The sequence below is a fragment of the Anneissia japonica genome, unplaced genomic scaffold, assembly GCF_011630105.1.
Source record: "Anneissia japonica isolate Jap-2015-1 unplaced genomic scaffold, ASM1163010v1 scaffold1053_len387728_cov195, whole genome shotgun sequence".
NCBI classification, from domain to species: Eukaryota; Metazoa; Echinodermata; class Crinoidea; order Comatulida; family Comatulidae; genus Anneissia; species Anneissia japonica.
Window position 1 is genome coordinate 66952 of NW_022699258.1, and position 21287 is coordinate 88238.

At 36.2% G+C, this 21287-nt stretch overlaps 1 long non-coding RNA gene across 1 annotated transcript; it reads left to right on the forward strand.

Annotated features, from left to right (window-relative positions):
* Positions 1-2431: 2431 nt before the first annotated feature.
* Positions 2432-11977, forward strand: LOC117102929. The gene is made up of 3 exons (XR_004444498.1): positions 2432-2634; positions 11048-11090; positions 11739-11977. It is a non-coding gene; the product is annotated as an uncharacterized LOC117102929 (long non-coding RNA).
* Positions 11978-21287: the final 9310 nt, after the last annotated feature.

Here is a 21287-nt window from a genome sequence, read left to right on the forward strand (position 1 = left end):
GGTTTTCCACTCTTGAAAACTTTCAGATAATTTTTTCCCATTGTTATTACAGTAAATAGGCCTTATGTGTGTATACATACATAAAAAAAAGATTGAGTAAGTGGCATACGTAGTTTTTCCATGAATCGATAAATCCCAAAAAGAAGGGGGAGGTCCTGTGGTTCTTCCCAGGGAAAATGTTGATTCCTAGATAGCGGGAAATGAGCTTTTCCGACATTTGAAGTGTGTTTTAATGAATTTTATGTTCTTCAAAATTCGAATTTTCTAATAGCAAAAAAAAAAAAAAAAAAAAAAAAAAAAAAAATCAGCTGACGGGTCCTGAAAAGGTAGGTCTAGAATTCTTTTGTTTTTGCCATTTTTTTTTGTTGCCCAAGGGAGAGGTCAGGACCAATGACCCCTCCCCCAGATCCGCCAATATGAATTGCGAGAAAATGTAACTCGGTCCTGTACTGGATAAACATTCTCTTTCCCATCCTTCTTCCCTCCTTTTTTTGCATTTTCGATCATACAAAAATCTCCAGACATTATATATTTTTCGCCAAAAAGTGGGGGGCCCGGGCCCCCCGCTTCCGCCGGCCATGAGCGAGCAAGCTGAGGCTTTGTTTTGTGCTGTCTGCTACGGCCGGGTGACATACGATCGGGTCCATTTCCGGATGATCGGGCCCAACTATGGACGATCGTAGGCCTTGGCTGCCAGGTCGGACCAGAAGGCCTCCTTAGTAGAGACCTAGCCTAGGATGAAGGTATTATAGTTGAACTAGTCCAACTACCCGTTCCTGCTGTAGTTTAGGCCTCGTTTACAAGGCCTATGCAAATCAGTTTGTAAGACTCTGGAAGGAGCGACTAAAGATCCTGTACTGAATATTAATTTATTGAATATTTTTATACAATATACAGTACAGCACAGACATGGGAAAGTTAATATATTTGATTTAACATGAAAATTTTTTTAAAGTAGTAAAAAAATAAAAACTAGAGATAAGATGTATAATAGAACATGAACCCAATTATTTTTCAGGATTTGACCCTAAGATGACCACTGTGACCTTTGACTTGAAGCTGTGAACACCCCATGTTTGGTAGGAGTCTTTCCAATGCAATCGTTAGTCACTAGCAATATTTGATAATTTTCACCATAATGACCCTTATGACTTTTGACCTATAGGCGAAGATTATTTTTTTCATGTTAGGATCATTCCTGGTAAATTCAAGCTCAATTGGGCTATTTTGAAAATTTGACCCCTATGCCTCCTACACCCCTGATCCCAGACTAGGGTGTAGGAGGTGTCACTGGTTTTTGATGATCAAATTTGATTGAATTTGGTTCAATCGTTTGCCATTAATAACATTTTGGGATCATTCCTGGTAAATTTGAGCTCAATTGCACTATTTTGAAAATGTAACCCCGATGATCCCTATGTGACCTCTGATCCCAAACTGGGGTGTAGGAAGTGTCACTGGTTCTTGAAACTACATTTGATTGAGTTTGGTCCAATGGTTTGTCATTAGTCGCATTTTGAAATGTTACCAGATAGAACAAAAGAATAACCCTTTAATGACCTTTGACCCTAAATCGCTGAACACTATAAAGACTCTACCTTATGCCACATGTGCCCAAGACAAGACTGTGCTATGTTATTTGTTACAGAAGTCTTTTATTCATTAAAAAAATTGTTTTACCCCCAATGACCCTATGTGATTTTTGACCCCAAGCAGTGAACACCACATGTATGAGAGGTGTCACCGGTTTTACTGACCAGGTTTGGTTGAAATCGGTACAACAGTTTGGCACTAGTAGCGTTTTGAAATGTTCCCAGAAAAAAGATAAAAATTACCCCTTATTGACCTTTGACCCCTTATCCCTGAACACCCTATAGACTCCAATGTATATGTGCAAAGGACAAGACTGCTACGTTATTTGTGAGAGAAGTGGTTTTTTTATACGATTGTTTGTTTTTGACCTCAAGTTGTGAACAACACATAAATGGGAGGTGGCACCGGTCCTACTGAGCAAGTTTTAATTTAATTGGTCCAGTAGTTTGCCACTAGTAGCCTACTAAAATGTTGCCAGAAAGAGAGAAAGAAGAAACTGCTCAAAAACAGAACCCAGTCAGCCTGCTGCTGACTGGGTAATAATAAATCAAAACTTCAGGAGTCATGTTGAAAAAGTTGTAATTTTGATTTATTAGGCCTATTGTTTCTTCCAGTAAGATAAATTGTTTATCTGATTAAAATTGAATAAATATTAAAGTTATATCAGGGAACAGTTAACTGTTCCCTGGTAATATGTAGTATTAGATCATTGACAGTTTTCATTTCTTTCTATGATTAAGGCCTTATCCCTATCCCTAAAATAAGACCAGCGAGTTTCCATAAATATTAAAGAGATCCGTTATTATTTGTTAGTACATTGGATGTACGATACTGTACCGTGTGATTACCAGGGCCCACTCTCTGTCGAGCAGATTAGGAATAAAGACGAGAGCAGTTGCTGAAATTACGCATGACATCACCATGAGAAGCCACGCCCCCTTGGCTTGAGTGGTTATATTTACTATGCATTTACCAATGATTTCATACAGTTGATCCATTGATAGTACCATTTGAAGTCATTTAAACAATTTCTACGACAAGGTAACAACATTTCACTGTTTTGCTATTTTTTTCTTGGAATTTTAAGTTGAAATTGAGGTATTATCAACAATCCCTTAATTAGTGTAATATTAGGTATATTTATGGCTAGTTATAGAATAGTTATTTGGAGGAAAGTTGACACAGGAATATTGATGGTTTTGCACAAATGCAATTTTGTTAGAACAATTGGTGACACGTTTTGGACTTAAGTGAACACATATAGGTAGGTCTTAGGCCTACACAAATTAAGTAGTGGCCCATTTTAGATACAACTAGATGTCTAAAATGGTAAATTGAATAGTGTTGTTTAATATCAGTTCTTGTTAATTATTATTAAATAGTATAGCCTAGTTGGACATATTTTGTCCATATATGTTGTTTACTAGTAGTTACTTAAACAATAATTAAATTACTTAAAATGCTGGCAGCATCAGGTTGCGATGAACTTGTATTTTATTTAAGGATCGCGTTTTAGGCTTATATTTCCCCTAATATTTGTGTCTTTTACTAAATTGTAATGTTCATTTATATATATATATATATATGTATGTATATATATATATACATATATATATATATATATAGGCCTAACTAACCTGCTTAGTCCATACTTGTGACAGCTATGAATATATTGGTTAAAATTATATATTTTGGCGGCCGTATTGGATTTCAAGATGACGGCCAGTAGGAGGCGTTATTTTTTTTATCATTGTTGGAAATTTCATGCTTCTTGCAAAAATGCACGATTCGACCTGAAATTCAACGTTAGCCGATCTACTAGTACTAATGATATAGACATAGGCTTGTGCATTATTATAATGCGCCTTTAAAGATCCAAAGCGCAGGCGAAGTAACACATTGAAATAAAGTCCAAATACAATAACAAAAGAAACAACAAATACAATAAGCACACAATTGAGCCATAAGTAGCTTATTTTTATATTCAGTCGACCAGAGTCGCGGCTTAACATGGAAATTAAAATTTAACAATCTCTTATTATGACGTGTTAAATGTACACATTATGTTAAGAAATCCTTACATTTTTCAACCTCAACCCTAAACAATTAAGGTGGATTAGGGTCAGTCAATCAAGCTATTTTCTTGAGAGGCTTTAGCATTATTTTTAATGTATTTTTGTGTGTATGCTTGTTTTTGTCGATTGACCTTGATACGGGCAAGCGCGATTAAAGCTAGGAATTGGCTTACTGTTTTTAAAAAGGCCGCGTATTGGCTTATTAATATTTATTTTAAAATACAGTATATAAAATGTATAAATAACACGCGTTAAAAATGGGTTCACTCTTTGATTGTTTCCACTATTGAATTGTCCCACACTGTTTTGAAAATCTTGGCTACAGCAACAGTGTACATGTACTGTAAATACTGTAGGTCATTAATAGTTTCAAATTTAATTTACTTTCAAAACCACGATTTGGTAAGCAGAGATTCTTGGACATTTTTTAAATTATCCAACAAAATTCGAAGTCGCGATCACAATTTTCAAACCATTATGAGGGTATCCTTGATGAAATAGTGTAACCCATAACTTGCAGCGTCATTGTGCTGAATTGCGTATGGGCGTGGTACGTGACTACATAGTATAACAGCCGTAAATAGGCGCTTCATTGTGGATACATGTTCACATAATTCCAAAACGACAGTTTCTGAAATGGACCATAACATCGAGGTAACCCCCTACTCTTCCGAAAGATGCAGTGGGTACTTTAAAGTGCACACGAGCCAGATGTATACACTGGACCTCCATTTTAAGTCCTTATCCTAGACGACTTGGTTCTACCAACCGAACCATGGGCGAGGAGCGGTTGGAACCAGCGCCGATGTTAAGGCTGTAGCTAGCGGCGCCCCTGCCTTACCGTTCGGCCACTCGACTCGGTCATGTATGTCACTGGCGCTCGGAACAGTCACAAAAGTGGAGGACAATGTCTACCCCCCCCCCACACCCAGTAGAAAAAGTGGAGGGGCCAATGGCCCCATGTTCCCCTCTCCCCGCTTCCGCCGCCGTTGCCTCTGCGTCGTTTGTTTTCATAGACTGCCTGAAATCGGTTGCGATCTAAGTCGAGTCCACATAGTCGAGAAGCTGAAAATAATTAAAGTGAAAATGTCATTGTATGACCGATACATTAAAAATGGTAATTTATCTCTAATCTTACGCACCTTGGACGTAAGTGCATCAGCTTCTAGCAAAAAATCTCGCCCTCCCACTTCCTGTAAAAATTAAAGTGATAATTGAGTATGGAAAATATATTAACACATTAACAAATGCACTATTACATTGTTGCCTTATTCAACCTTGACTAGATAATATTCACGCCATTGACATTTGTAATGCTATATGTATTAATGTTGAAACCGAATAAAAAACAAAAAACAAACGTTATTCTGGCTTCAAACCCTAGACTAGGAAATAACCGGAAAGCTGCCTGAGGAGAGTTTTACTTCTCGAGTTATTGTGTATGATCAACTGCTCTCTATGGCAGGATGCTTAATCTATAGATATTTTATGAATATGCCTATCTGCTAAAAGTTGATCTCACGGGCCAAATATAATCTCCGCCGAACAATCGTTATACATCTGGGTGAAACAGTCGTTAATTGACTTTGGTGAGTCTTTTTATCAATGTAATTGATGATCACAGTACAAAAACCTACCGTAGGTTTCATGTCTCGACATATTTTTTGAAAAATACAAAACGTTTTCCTCATTATGTACATATTCGGGTACATAGTACGAATAAAGGACAAGCGAAATGTATTTTTACGAGCACTGCCTTTTGGTAAACTAACTTTTTATTACCTGTGTAAAGTAAAAAATATTGTTAACAAATCACAATGAACAGAATAACATACAAAGATGAAACTTGGCGGCACTTAAGCCGGTGTAATGCAAATACTGTATGACGACTTTAAAAGATGTCTTTTGACGAAACACAGTGATATAATCCGCCAAACAATCGATACATCTGGGTGAAACTATTTCCGCTAAGATAGATCTATAATTTGAAAGGTTTTTTTTTTTTATATTATGCTTTTAATTTGTACTATGCCTGCACCAGAAGTCATAACCCAAAATTGGGTCGTCGCGAGAAATTACTGTGTGGACGTGTCATCAAGTTCAACAGTCGTTAATCGACTTTGGTGAATCTCGTTATCAATGTAATTGATGATCACAATACAAAAACCTGCCGTACGCGTCATGTCTCGACATATGTTTTGAGAAATGCAAAACGTTTTCCTCATTATGTACATAGTAAGAATGTAGGACTACCGAAATGTATTTTTAATAGCACCGTATTGAAAAATAACCTAAATAACCTAAATTTCGCTGTTTTTAACTTCAGCACCCTGCAATTGTTATGTCTACTTTAGGAGAACTATTAAGAACACCAATCTTCGGAGCTTTTTAATAATTCTGAGTGAATTTTTTTGTTTTTTGTTTTTTGTTTTTGTTTTTGTTTTTGTTTTTTTTTTTTTTGCTCGTTGGAAACATACTTGAAGAATAAAACCACCGAAATCACCCGATTTTGGCGCTATTTTTTCTATTTATGGCAAGCCTATATCATCTTGCTCATTTTGAAACCACCCCGCTCACATTGCTCAGGGGCTGCATTTTTGTCTTTATGTCATTGAAAATGTATTCATCTAACCTTTAATGTTTTTTGAATGTATTTTTCCCTCACGGACCAAATGAATTTGCCTTGCGGGACAAATTTGGACCGCGGGCTTCCGATTAAGAACCAGGGAAGGGCTCTAGGGGTTGCATATCACGTTGTTGTTAGCACAAAAATCAGTAACTCAATTTGGAAAGAAACGCTATTAAATTCACAAATTTAATTAAACTTTCTATAGATTCCAGTAATTTTTTTGGAATTAAAAAATATGTGTATTAAAAATAGTGTTGAGGCTCCTAGTACTTTCTCCCTATTTTTCTCACAATTTCATATTGTAAAAAAAAGTATATTTGTAATACATTATACCTTGGCATGAAGCAAATGTAAATACCTGACGGAAGAAAATTAAATTGAATGAATTGTTGTTTAATAAAACGGAATCATGCTTAATGAAGTGGAATTATGTTTTACAAAATCCTGTAATGAAGTGAAGTATGTTTTGATGGTGTTAGCAGATACAATTTATCTCCGACGATGCATAAAAACTGAACAACATTAAACAAAAGGTATATAGGCCTATATGTTTATATTCATTATTCCAAAAAAGCATTTTATAGCACGTTGTACATTGAGACCATAAACGGTAAAATAGCTAGTGAGAGAAACAAGTATTCACATGACTGTGTTTTGTGGGAAGGCATTTTGTCGTCTACCCATGACGAAATGTTACAACGCCGCACATGCAGTGGGTCAGAATTGGTTCAAAATATGCCAAAAGTCAACACTCATAAAAAATACTGATTAGGTTAATGTTAAGACTGTTTTCAAACCTGTCGGATTCAATGAAACTATTTTCAAATATGTATGACTCATCAAAATACTGTTTTTTTATTGGATGAGGCGATTGCTTGGTATTACCTAGGCAGAGTCATATTACATTGATTATTGAAACATATAAGGGGTTTTCCGACCTGTAGATTCTGAATGCAAGAATCTTTAAAATGTGTATTTCAAAGGTTTATTTATTCGATTGAGTTTACTAATGTACAAAACACATATATTTTTTTCTTCTCCCTGACGAATTGTAATTTTTCTCTCCGACGGCCCCCACCCCTGCTGGTGGCGGCACCCCTAGTTTTGATGTTGTTTTTCATGTTAAACTTGATATTAACTCCATCATGAAAGGTGCGTACTTTATAATTTAAAAAAATGTCAAACTGAGATAGAGTTTCAACTTAATGTCCTACCTTTTAAAATGTTCCAATTGTCGTGTCTAATACTGTATTCTATTTTTGTGTTTCTTATCATGCGTCACTGTTAGAAGAATCTCTGTCTTGAATGACTGGAGGGTCTTTTAACATCTTTTGAACTTCACGTGGCAGAGGTTTTGACTGTGGAGTTTTGAACGAAATACTGCTGATAACAACATCTCCTGTTACCATCCAACGATGAAAAACATCACTCATATTGTCGACACTAGATGTCTTTCTTGCCTTATTCAGGCGCAGATCCAGTAGGGGGAGGGGAGGCGTTTTGCCACTGTATTTTAAATTTCAATGCATATATTGAAATTAGAGCTGCTCACTTTTCTATTCTAAATATGCTGTGCCTCCCATCCGTTTGAAAAATTCTGGATCCACCCCTGTTATTGTCCTTGTTCCTTGCTTCTTGAGCTTCTTCTCTCATCACATACCAATTGATAGTGCTAAACACAAAAGAATTGTGTTCCATAAACAAGGAGAACATGCACACTCACGGACATTTTGTACCACGAGTAGAGTCGTATAAGGACTGTTTTGCGACAGTAGTCACCAAAGAAGTCCAGAGAAGACTTGCAGCATATTGTTACTATAACCATATGAATCCTGTGTACTATAGGTTTACAACTGAACCCGCAAATTTCAGCGAAACGAACGAAACGATACTTTATTGACATCCTGTAGGCAATGTTGATAAGCGTTTCGAATGCAAATCATAGTTTAATTCAATGTTTTTTCTCTGTTTTCATCTGCTGTCAGTTCATAGTTAATATTTAGTTATTTTAATTGGTTGCAATTTTTTTTCATCTCGTTTTTAACAGATTTATGCTCTTCCTGGTAGAGCTCAGTGGTTTCTTTCTTGAATTTAAGGTGAACAGTTGGCAAAAAACGGGGTTTTTCTATAAAATACTGTCTTTGAACTTTAATTGCAAACGAACGAGACTAGTACAAAATATGCTGCTGTCATTTATGGGGGTGCCCAGACTTGCCACAACACTCTTATTTTTTTAAATTATTTTTCTCATTCTGGACAGCCATTCTGGACAGTGCCACCAACGAGAAAGTTAATTTAGAGACGGAATAATAATCCGAAAAAAGAAATCGAGTATGGGACGCCAATTAAATTAAGTATGGCGCGCACTAAATGCAATAAAGAGTGCGTAACCCAAAATCAGGGCCTGGAACCCAGGCTATGGGGTGCCATACGCAGCAAAAGTCCATGTTAAAATCAAAATGTTATTGCAAAATTCAGTGTCTAATTTATCAAAATGTAGGCGTATTTCTTAAAATGTAGATGTAGTTTCCCAAAATGAGGTTCTAATTTTGCAAAACGCAGTTTAAATTTTCCAAAATGTAGTTTTTAAATTTCTTTGAAATGTAATTGGTGATTGGTAATCGCATCTAATGCGGATAACGTACTGTTATTGTCAGGATCATCATCTTTTTTTTTCGGTGATCCGCATAACTAGCGGATCACCTATTGTTATTGTCAAAGATCATTTTTTTTAATTCTACACTTTCTCCCCATTTCTTGTTAGCACGATATCTCAAAATTGGCACGAGCTACGTTCGTGCGCGCTTCAACGAACATTTGGCTTGGCCTGGAATAGTCACAATAAAGTTTTCAATGTGCTCAGTCATGCCTGACGTCATTTACGCGCAATTTTGCGTTTTTACATTATCGATCATATCGTCCTAAGCAATTGTCATTTCTAAATCATATTCAGTGGACATAAACTTCATATCAAGGTTGAATATCACGTACCAAAATATTGCACGTGCACGTCATAACACGCGCGTACACGTGCGTCAAAATTTTAAAATGCTAAAAATCACTTTTTGACTAAATTAGAGCACGTTTCAGGCCATTTTGAGAATTTCAACATTTTTCAAATTTTCCGCACCGCGCACGCATTTTTACACGCGGAGCACATACGGAAGCTGGAAATTTCGCTTTTTTACATGCTTTAGGTTTCTGACACTGTATTCACAAATTTCTCACTTATCTTTAATCGATCGTCTTCCAACTTTGAGTATGTTATAGCTGAGACAATTCCGTTTCATAAGAGTGACTTTTTTTTACATTTTGATGACGGCATCATGGTCAAATCCTTGTGCGCGTTTTTGTCGACAAACACTAAAAATATGCCAATATCATGCCTATTTTCAATCAGTTATAGTTCCTTAGGATTTTAGCATATGAAACTTTTCAATCAGCACCGCGAGCGCTACATGACGGTCAATGTACGAAGTTCCAGACAGAGGGCGGCAGACTTTATTTCGACGCTATTGGACTGATATAATATAGTTGGATTAAAGGGAAAATTACCGACCAACAGGCGTTTTTAATTAAATGACACTTAACAAGGTTCAATTTCCTGTGCCATTACCGTCCAAACGTCCTTAGGAGGAAATGTGACCCCCAATTTTTATTACATATTCTGAAAACACATGGGTTGTAGATATGATTGTATAGATCATTATGGCTGATCGGACATTTTGACGTCATCATATTGCCATCTGAATTTTTATAATTATATGGTAAATATTATGAATGATAATAAATCCCTCACCAACAGGCGTTTGTCAATGAGAAAATTAAGATATCTCTATTTAAAACTATGATATCTCTATTTACGATTAAATGACAACTAGGCTCGCCATAGCCAAGCTTTACCATCGATATCTTTCATGCGTCCAATGTCCTAACGCACGTAAAAGAGTTGTTAGTGACTTGGTAAAACAAATATGTTAATTTATGTTAAAAATACACAAACAGCAAATATGGTGTCGATCTTTATAATGTACGAACTCGAGCATTATGAACAATAACAAAACGAGTGCCGCATATAGATGACGTAATTGATCAAAAGCAAAAGAGGTTGATTTATTAGCGCCTCATCCAACCAAGAAGAAGCTCCGCCTCCTCATTTGCATAACCTCGTTCTGTTGACAAAATAAATTATGTTACCTACAAAAGTCCTTTTGTTAACAAAATAGCATTTTATGGTGACAAAATAAATTCTGTTTTATAAAAATATCATTTTGTCGTAACAAAATAAATTTTGTCGAGACAAAATGGTATTTTGTCGAGACAAAATGGTATTTTGTCGAGACAAAATGGTATTTTGTCAACAAAATAGTAAATGTCCCAAACGGCGCTACGTATCCCTTCATCTAATCAAATCATCGATCCCCTCTTCACCTTTGCGTTCCAAACGCAAGGCGCAAGTTTACTGGAATAAGCAGTGTGATCTAGCAGCCAGTAAGAAGATACCAATCGTTGGGAAAAATTGGGACTAAATATGAATTTTTATTTCCAGACCCAGGTGAATACCAATCTGCCTAATATTGGTACTTATGTACTGTAGTACAGCATACAGAATTCTCTATGAGTAGAGCCAGCTCGTATCAGAGAAAATAGCACTGTTTTCTATTTTCTCTATACTCATATTAGCAGTGTAGGGTGCGTATGATCTACGATCACCTGTCTAAATATATTTGTGTTATAACTTATATTGCAGATAGCGTTTAACGAATTCTGAATGGGGAACACAAACACCAAAGGTACAGTATGTTTAGTACTCGCTGGGTCAGAGTTTTTATTATTTGTATATATGCCTATATATTATGTAATATATCTTCATTATGTTTAATACCCTTCTAGATATATTAAGCTGATCATGATTCCCAAATGCACGGTTGAAATAAAAAGGATATATTATTACCTACCGGTATTGAAATATCGTAAAAGAATAATTTTACACTAACACTGAATTTACAAAATATTGGACGAGGACTTTTCACGCCACACATGTGAGAAATCAGTATTCACATTACGGTAGTACAGTACAGCGAAATGAGCAGAGTAATAGCCAGTATTCTGTAGTAGATATGAGGAAAGTACCACTTCAGTGATCGCGGCTGATACAAAGGCCTATTATAAGCCATTGCAACGGAATAAAATTTATTATAAATGACAATTATTTATTATTAATCAATAAGTAAGGAATAAAGAATGTCTACATCTATCACATTTTAGCATGTATTATCAGTGTCTTATACCTGCTTTTCTCAAAATCTTTATTTTAATATTGTATTAATGTAATTAAAATGGAAATTTAAATTTTTAAGAACTTCAGACATACATCATCAGCAAACATCATGATGATCAAATTTACTATATAAGCCCCTATTTTACGTATCTTTCTTCAGATACAAAGCGTAAACGCAGTTCAGCATCTAAGGGTGTTGCTTCCAAGAGTTCGGTTCAAGAGATTAAGGTCGAGCAGGAGGTTCAAGAGAGCGCTATGCCGAACAATGGAGATTCCAGTAGCCAAACACAAACAGACAGTAAGAGTTCACAAGACAATCCAGCACCAAATAGATAATGGTAAAGAGGCACCATAGCGCAGGGGGCGCACTCTCCTAAAAATACTTGCGTCCCCCAGTTGCACCCCCCACCCAAAAAAAAAACAAAAACACGAACAGTCAGTAAGAGTTCACAAGACAAAGCAGCGACCCATAGATAATGGTAAAGGGGCACTCTAGTGCAGAAGTTGTTAAAAATCACTTCAATTTAAGCTGGCTTCCCTTCACCTAATCATCGATCCCCTCTTCACCTTTGCGCTCCCCATCTCCCCCTCCTCACTTCAAGACTCTTAGATATGGACCAAAATTTACGTTGTTCTCAGATAACTGATTAAAAAAAATACTCTATATATAAAGAGAGAGAGCAAAACTTTTAATCACCCGCCGATCTTGGAGGTTTTTGCGTACTATACGCGAAGACTCCAAAATTAGAGTTTTCAAACTTTTCTTCAAACCTCCGATTTCTGAGTTTCTGCGAGAGCGCAGCTTAGCTCAGTCGGCAAAGTTGGTGGTAGCCGCTGTGTGTGCTTAACCGTGGAGATCTCTAGGTCCCCGGTTCAATTCTCATCGCTGCCTCTCTTTTTCGCTGGAGGGCTGAAATACAAGTTATAATAGCGCACCGTCTTTCGGATGAGACGTTTAAGCTGTTGGTCCCGTGTGCACGTTAAAGAACGCAGTACATTCTTTAGAAAAGAGTAGTAGATTGTCTCCCGGTGTACTGCCCAATTACCACCAGAAGGACCCTACTGGAAATAAGTCTTAAACTTTCGTGGGTTATCCTTGGTGTTTACACCGAATAAAATCCAATGTAATCCACCCCTACTATACGCGAAACCTCCGAAATCGGAGTTTTTAAACTTTTATTCAAACTGTGTAATAAAATGCCTCTAATCAAATCTCCGATTAAGGAGGTTTTGCGTACTATACGCGAAACCTCCGAAATCGGAGTTTTCAAACTTTCAATCAAAGCTCCGATTTCGGAGTTTCTGCGTATAGTACGCAAAACCTCCGAAATCGGAGTTTTAACACTTTTATTCAAACCTCCGATTTTGGAGTTTCTGTGCACCATACGCGAAAACTCTCTATATATAGAGAGAGCAAAACTTTAATTAACCCTCCGATCCTGGAGGTTTTGCGTACTATACGCGAAGACTCAAAAATTGGAGCTTTCAAACTTTTATTCAAACCTCCGACTTCGGAGTTTCTGCGTAATATACGCGAAACCTCCGATTTCGAAGATTCTTCGTACTATACGCGAAACCCCCGAAATCGGGGTTTTTAAACTTTTATTCAACTTGTGTAATAAAATGCCTTTTAGACTAATCAAATCTCCGATTAAGGAGGTTTTGCGTACTATACGCGAAAACTCCAAAATTGGAATTTTCAAACTTTTATTGAAACATACACAGGTTACAGTAACTGGCATTACTTCTGGCCGTGTTATACTCTCATACAAATTGGCCGATAAAACTTTGCTGACTTTTTTTGAAGAATATTTTTAATATATTTGTTGATTTAATGTAATGAAATATATATATATATATATATATATATAAATCATCAAAGAAAGGTCTTTGATGATTTATATATATATATACTGTCTCTTATAATAATTTAACAGTGTTAACGGCTATCTCGATTTATATTATATGCAACTATTTGTTTCTAGCCGTATTGTGTAATGGAGTGTATCTGGTGGTATTTGAATCTGTTCAACCATGAAGCCTCCGTGGTCTAATGGTTATGATGCTCCCCTTGACAGCGAGAGGTCGCAGGTTCGAGTCCCGCCAGAGGCATTTTATTACACGATTTCTTTATTCATTTATTTACAGGACTACATTCGTTGAGAGCTGTGTTACACGATGTATTATTATGTCCTTTATTCGAACACTGTATTTACCTTTCTTTGATGATTTATATATATATATATATATATATATATATATAATATAACATTTAGTGAGACTAGCACGAGTGACAGAAAGCAAGGGTTGACTTTATTTTATTTATTTTTTATTTATTTCGGTATAAAATATGAAAATACAAACTGGCAGCAATAGCTGAAAAAATGCATTACAAAAAAGATATATTACAAAATTACAATATAAGAATTTACAATATATGAAATTTATAGAATAAATTCAAAGTGGAAATACAATAAAATTAATTAAATTAAAATTCATTTATTAAGCTACAAGCAAAATAATTTATCCAACTATACAATTAACTAATTTTTTATTGTCATTACCACTGCTACTGTATTAATCATTTTAAATTTCTTTTAAGAATAAATGAGATTGCACAAGTTAGGAATAAAGTACACAATTAAAAAACAAAGACAATAAATACGAAAAATTATTCAAAACAAAATAAATCAAAAGTAGAAACTACTTTTCTGGAACATAATTTCTGGAACATAGATATATTTTATTTGAGCACAAATATTTCGGTCGTCTCTGCAACCTTCTTCAGTGTGCATTGAACATACAACAGATCTTGCATAGTACTTTGGCATATATATTAGCATCACAAAAAAAGGTGTGAAGTTACATAACTAATAGTTTATGTGTGATCAGATAGCTGATACAAATTGTTTGGCTTACTTACAAATATACATTATTGTTTGGTCGCTTGATATACTGTACTTATAGTGGATTAAAATATACAGTAGTCGGCCCATCAAAATTATCAAAATAGAAGTAATGCATATAATAAAGATAATAATAGCAATAATAAAAATACTAATGGACATTTAATAGAAATGATGTAATGGTAATTCATGGTAAATAAAATGAGCACTTAATAAATTTACCAGAAATGTGTCGTAATAGTGACGGCTATTTTTCACATAGTGTATGCAATGTAGTCAGTGGCGTCACGGAGTTTGTGGGGCCCTGGCGCTGACTGCTGTTGGAGGCCCTAATAAGCGAGCGTTAAGTATGCTAGTGAAGCGAAAAAACAGATGCAGGGGGCCATGGGGCGGAGTGGGCCCCAGTAGGGGTCCAGGGGTAAAGGCCCCTGGTGCTTTGCCTCCTCACGCTCAGAGCTTTTGGCTTTTATGAACCGTTAACTCCGCTGTCAGAGAACATAGAATATATAATTTAGTAAAGAATGTTGAAATTGAGAATGTTCAAGTCGGAATGCCATAGCGTTGAGTAATGTGTTGGAACCCCAGATCGTGGAATGTACTATTATTGTTCGTTAGGCGAGACTTTTATCATTACTTGCTTTGCGAACTTATTTTTTTTAAATGATCATCAGAGGATGGCGGCGGAATCAAACTAAAAATAAAGTTTTATTTTCTTATTTAGCAAATAGTTTTGTCAAAAACATTCAGACGGAGGAGAAAATAAAAATAATTTTTTTTTCTCTTTTGTGGGAATCGCCCACTTTTATTTCAATACTTTTTCATTTAACACAAATACAAGAATTTTTACAAAATGACGGGTTGTAGAAGCCCTTAGATACACAGATACCAATTTCTCATTATTATTATTATTTTCATTTTTATATTTTTGATCCTTTTGTTAAACATTATGTCATAATCATAATAATACAAAATTATTATTCATCACATATGGCACATCATAATTCTTTATGCATATTTGTCTTGTAAATTTCAGGTCTCTTACTGAGCAATACATACACTTTTTTGTCCAAAAAATTTTTTTTTTGTATTTTTGTAACTTAAAATATTTTTACACATCAATTTATATTTATAAAGAAATAAACAAAAACCAAAACACAACAAAAATTACCTGACAATAACAACATTAAAAGCTTTCCCAAATTTCTGAAAGTCAAAATTTGACCACTTTTTTTGGCTTTTTCTTTGTTTGTTAAAAACTCACAAGTGACAAGACTCAAATGTAAACATTGTCCAAGGACATTTCTTTCTTAGATTTAGTCTATACATCGCTTTACATTTAAATATACAAAAAGTTAAAATTGAAACTAACTCATTTGTCTTCTTCTTCTTCACAGCTTGCAAGTACGATATTCATCCATTTTATTTTATCAGGCTTCTTTAGGCACAATTGTAATATAATATTGAATTTTTTCCAACATGAATCATTTTCTTTACAGTTTAACAGTTTCATTGCAGACTTTTTGGGCTCAGTACGGACTCCAAAAGTATGCATTTTCTTTTAGTTTTAAGGCGTATGCGGATTTTATAAGTGCATATGTTTTTCATTTTCTATTTCGTTACATGCTTCGCAGAAGTCTGTGTTTGATCTTTTGCCGACTTTTCGTTGGCAAGATTCTGTGTAATAATTTATAATTAAATTGAGCAACCTTTTAATATGTAGCATTGAGTGTACTTTCTCTTTCCGACAATGTTCCCAGTTAATTGAATTGTTTTGTAATTCATTTTCCATTTGATTCCAACATTTGGTATGCTATATATTGGTTTTAAAAATGATGTGTAGAATTTTTTAACATTTTGTTTCTTCAAAATAATGTCATAATTTGTTTTACAATCGTTTTCTCTGTGTGTTAAACAGTAGGGATTATATTTGATAATATTTTTCCAACTACTTGGAATGGCTGCATTTAATTTTGTATGCTCAATTAAAGCATCGTGTGTTTTTGAGAGAGATGGAATTATTTCGTTCACCTGCTTAATTCTATCATTTACAATGATGTCACCTACATTTTGTATATTTATCTCAATCCAAAATTTATTAAAAAGAGATTTATTGTTTACAGTAATATTCTTATTTTCCCAAATTCGTTGTAGTTTTACCTCACATATGCAATGCAGTTTGATTTCCTGTATGTTATTATAACGGATACACGTATCAATAAAATTCCTATAGAATATTGGTAATTTATTCAAGGAAGCATGCTCCTCTAAGTTAACCTTTGACTACATATAGTATACTCAATAGGATGCATATAAAATAATGGAATACATTTCCATTTGCCTGGATCAGGACTTAATAGCCTTTTTATCTAACTTAGCTGAAGTGAGTCAACCAAGGAGTTAAATAAAAATATAAATAAAATTTTATTGGTAAATGTAAACAGTTTAGTAATGGGATGGTTAAATCTTTTGTATTTACCGATACAATTAGAAAGATATATACATATCTTATCTTTGGAGATTTCAAGGCAGAAATATAAAGAAAAACTTTGTGTCGGCGGGTACGATAATTGGTTAAGAAAAAAAATTATTTTTATTCGAAATCGTCATTATTTGCAGGCGGCGGGTTCGCTTAAAAAAAGGTATAAAAAAAAACTCTCACCTTATTATATCTTATGTTAGCGTTTTTCCCATGCGTCCACTGGAAACATCAAAGGGCACTCGCGTACAAAAACATGAAAAATTTCAAAACCACTGACGGTAAAGCAAAAGACACGCTTGTGTCACGCGCCACATCGATCAAGACAAACCGCAGCATAAGGCCAAATAAAAAAAATATATTGTGTTGGCCACGCCCGACCGACCCAAAATTTACAATATTGAGGTTCGGCATTTTTTAATGAGCTGAAAAGGCTGGGATAGACCTCTTACTAGACGGTAAGCGATGCAACAGCGTTATGCGGTCGTTTTTGCTCTTCCTGACGACCTACCCATTTTTGTTTTTTGGGGGTTTTCCCAAAACGTGGAAAAAAACTGTAGCGATCGTTTACATGAGCCATCAGACAATGCTGTTTAGTATGATGATGACAGGCCAGCGTATTTTCAATGTTTAAAACTGTCGGGCCCCATTAAATTAAACTATAGTATATATATTAGGCCAATAACGACTGAAATTACAGTGGTTTACCACCTTTAAGAACTTCTATGTTCACTGTTATACTTCGCTGTGGCAGACTTCGCTTTTTCAAGAAGACTATCTGAGGGTTCGAACAAGAAGCACTCAGATTCTGCTCCGGGTCGATCCAGCTTAACCGCTAAGATGCTGGATAGGGATCCATCCACGTCCAATCTGTTTCTGTCACTCCCCTCTTATTTGTTCTCATTTACCATCGAGTATACACGTTCAATGCAAGCATTTGAATGGGGAATCAGCAATACGAGTTGTGCAACTTCGAATAACAGCCAAAATTTTCTATTCTCCCCAAAACAGCTTCGTTTACCATACAGACAGGCCCACTTGACATCTATTCTGTCTGTGTCGGTTTCTTTCTTTGTCTTTGGTGATTTCGTTACATCAACCTCGCATTTAAATGCAATGAATTCTTCGTACAGCTTATCGACATCAGGATCCGTAAAGCGCAAAATGTGACTGTATTTTTTGCAGAAATACAGACATGATGGCCACTTGGTAGGCTACTTCTACGGTTGTCTATGTCGATCCACATACAGTGGTGGCGCCAGCGGGGAACAGGGGGCTTAAGTCCCCACCGGACAGGTCAAGCCCCCCCCCCGCCTGACAGAGCTCGTCGGGCAGTCAGACCATAAAACATAAAAAAAATAGGCCCACACCAAGCCAACATATGTCTGTCACAGTCTGAGAGTGTCATTTCCGGCCACCCAGAGGTTGCTATTCTTTAAAAGAAACCTCATTTGGGAGGTGAGGGCCCCTTTCATCCCCTTCCCCCAGCTCGAGCCTACGAGCTCAAGTCCCCCCTGTCGGACAACTTAGCCCCCGCAGAAAATATATCCTAGAGCCGCCACTGTCCACATAGCGTGCTGCCACAACTCTTCTTGAATGTGCATCTTCTTTACAATGTACAACAAACTTTCCTTAAAAAAGTGTCTAGCTGCCAGTAGTACCTTGTCTTTGTCATTTCTTGTTATCTCCCCTTCTTCTAGTTTGTGGTCCAACATCTCTGTAACCATGAGACCAATATGCATCTCACTAAGTGGAAGATAGTTCGACTCATTCTTGATGACGGTCTCATCAATAGAACCTAATACGTCTACATTCAATAATCTCTGGCCGATTCTCTTAGTAAGTTCCATAGTAACTGGGTAAACTTTCTGGGGGAGCGGGTCACGTCTTTGCAAAAATAGATACAAATTAATAAATATCGGCAAAACAGACTGAAAGAAATGCAAGTGGACCTCTGTTAGTGGATTTGAAAACGCCTTCTTTAGCCGTTTAAACCTTGCTGGTCCTGCCTTTCCGCTGTGAACATCCTCTCCATCATCGTCGACTCAAAAACATTGACTTTAGCCCACTTAACTTCGTCAGCTCTTTTGCGCAGCATTTTTCAAGACTGAACCACCTTAAAATTTTAAAAAATGTTACTGCGAAGGACCATGAATCAATTGGTACTATATATCGGTAAATATACTCGTTCCATTCCTCCCTCACAAAATCTAGGTATTCCGCTAGAATCCCTTTCCTCTTCGTACTGCGTTTGAAGTAGTAATAGAGATCTACCTGGTGACCTTCGACATCAAATCCACTAATTTTGGCATACCCTTTCCCTCCTTTACCGGACGCTATGTGTGCTAGATGACAAGAGCATCCCGCAAAGAAGCACCGCTCATTCTTTTCTTTAACTCGCGTCATGAGGGAGTTTCTCGCACCTACTAATAGAAGAGTCTTAATACATTAATCATTGATTACCATAATCAATGGTATGCCTATAAACGTGTGTACTTCTACTGTAGTGTTCTATATCAGTAGCCATAAAGTACAAGCTCACCAATGTTCAAGTTACAATTGTCAACTCCAAACCCAACACAATTGGCCCATGGCACTTGATATTTCTCCATGACTCGGTTTATTTCCCGGAAAAGTGTGTCCACTGTTGAGGCATCCTCCCCAGAAGTACTACGCATATCGTAGAACATCATTTCCACCTTGGAATACAAAATGATAATTATTAACTTTAAATGTGTTGTTATTTAAAAGAAAACATTTTAGTCGTCATTGTCTTTTAACGGTATTGTTAATTTTGTCACAGACGTTATTTGTCAACAGCCACTCCGCACAACACAATTAAATTCTAATTTTAAATAAAAATGTACAATATAATAAGGCACCTCTGATGAACGATTTACGTCAAAAATCAAAGTACACAACGCATTCATTTTCTTAACACCAGAGAAAATGGCTCGTTCCTTATAATATGTTGTTAGTCGGTCGTACATATCGGGATACATAGCATTATTTAGAATAGCAGCCGTCGTACTACGCAGTGAGTGTCCGGCTTAACACGCAGCCATGAGTACATGTGAATGAGTGATAAGTCCCTTCACAGTGACGCCCATAGAGACCGTTCGCGCTTCCCTAGAGACGATGCTGATGCTGTTACCTTGTTCGGTTGTCGGAGAATGCGAAACAAGATCGGGAACGAGATAACGAAGCTGGCAGATGTTCGGTGAATTGATTCATGAACAAGATAATGAAAGCTCTATATTGACTTAAGTTAACCGCATGACCGTTTTATAATTTTTTAATAAAACCAATTCCTTCTAATTTTAAATACATTTTTTCACTGAATTCGTTACAATTTGTTATCACGCATACTTGTGCTAAATGCGAGACACATTTATGATCACGCATGTGTCTCTGCAAAATGCGGGTTTCATTTAAAATCACTTTGAAACGCGAGACCGTCCCGCACGATGTGAGACGGCGGTTGGTATCTATGAAAGGATCCATATTTCAGCCATCGTCTTTCCTTAATGGATTTGTAGTTTGACCCTATAATCATGAACCTAAAATCTTCGGTAGAATGGCCTGTAGAACTGAAGTATTTATTTATTTAATTAAAAAAAAAAAACCGAAGTTTTCACCCCGCCAATATATAATATATACGACGGAGGCATGGCAATTAAGTGGTGGAGGGTGGATAGTGATGTTGGTACCAGGAACTTTGAACCTGTTGGATGTGTCAATCATAGTGCATAGTTGGCATTGTCTGCTGTTACCGGCCATATTGCCGTGAGTAGGATTAACCGAGGATAATTTGGAAGACGTGAGGCGGGATTTAAGATGGGGGTAGGGGAGGTTAACGTTGAGCCAGAATAGGAAAATGAAGGTAGAGATCAGATATATTGGGGTCTTTCTAAAGAGTTTTGTAGTCGTTCTTGATTGAGTTACCAAGAGATTTTGATGAGGGGGCTGTGATCAAATACCATAGGTATACGAGCATCGGTGACAGGTCTATGGGTGTAAGACAAAAGGTCTGAGCGGGAATTAGCAGATGCTTTTGATATACCGGTAGCAGATATTAATAGTTTGAGAGGATAGTGACAATTCAAGAAATTAGCTGTGATGCGAGTGAGCTGTTGTTGACGGTCCGTCGGGTCCGAACAGATTCGCTTGAGTCTGAGGCGAGACAATACTGTATATTTGTAAGTAAGCCAACAATATGTATCCGCTATCTGATCACACATAAACTATTAGTTATCTAACTTCACACCTTTTTTGTGATGCTAATATATATGCCAAAGTACTATGTAATATCTGTTGTATGTTCAGT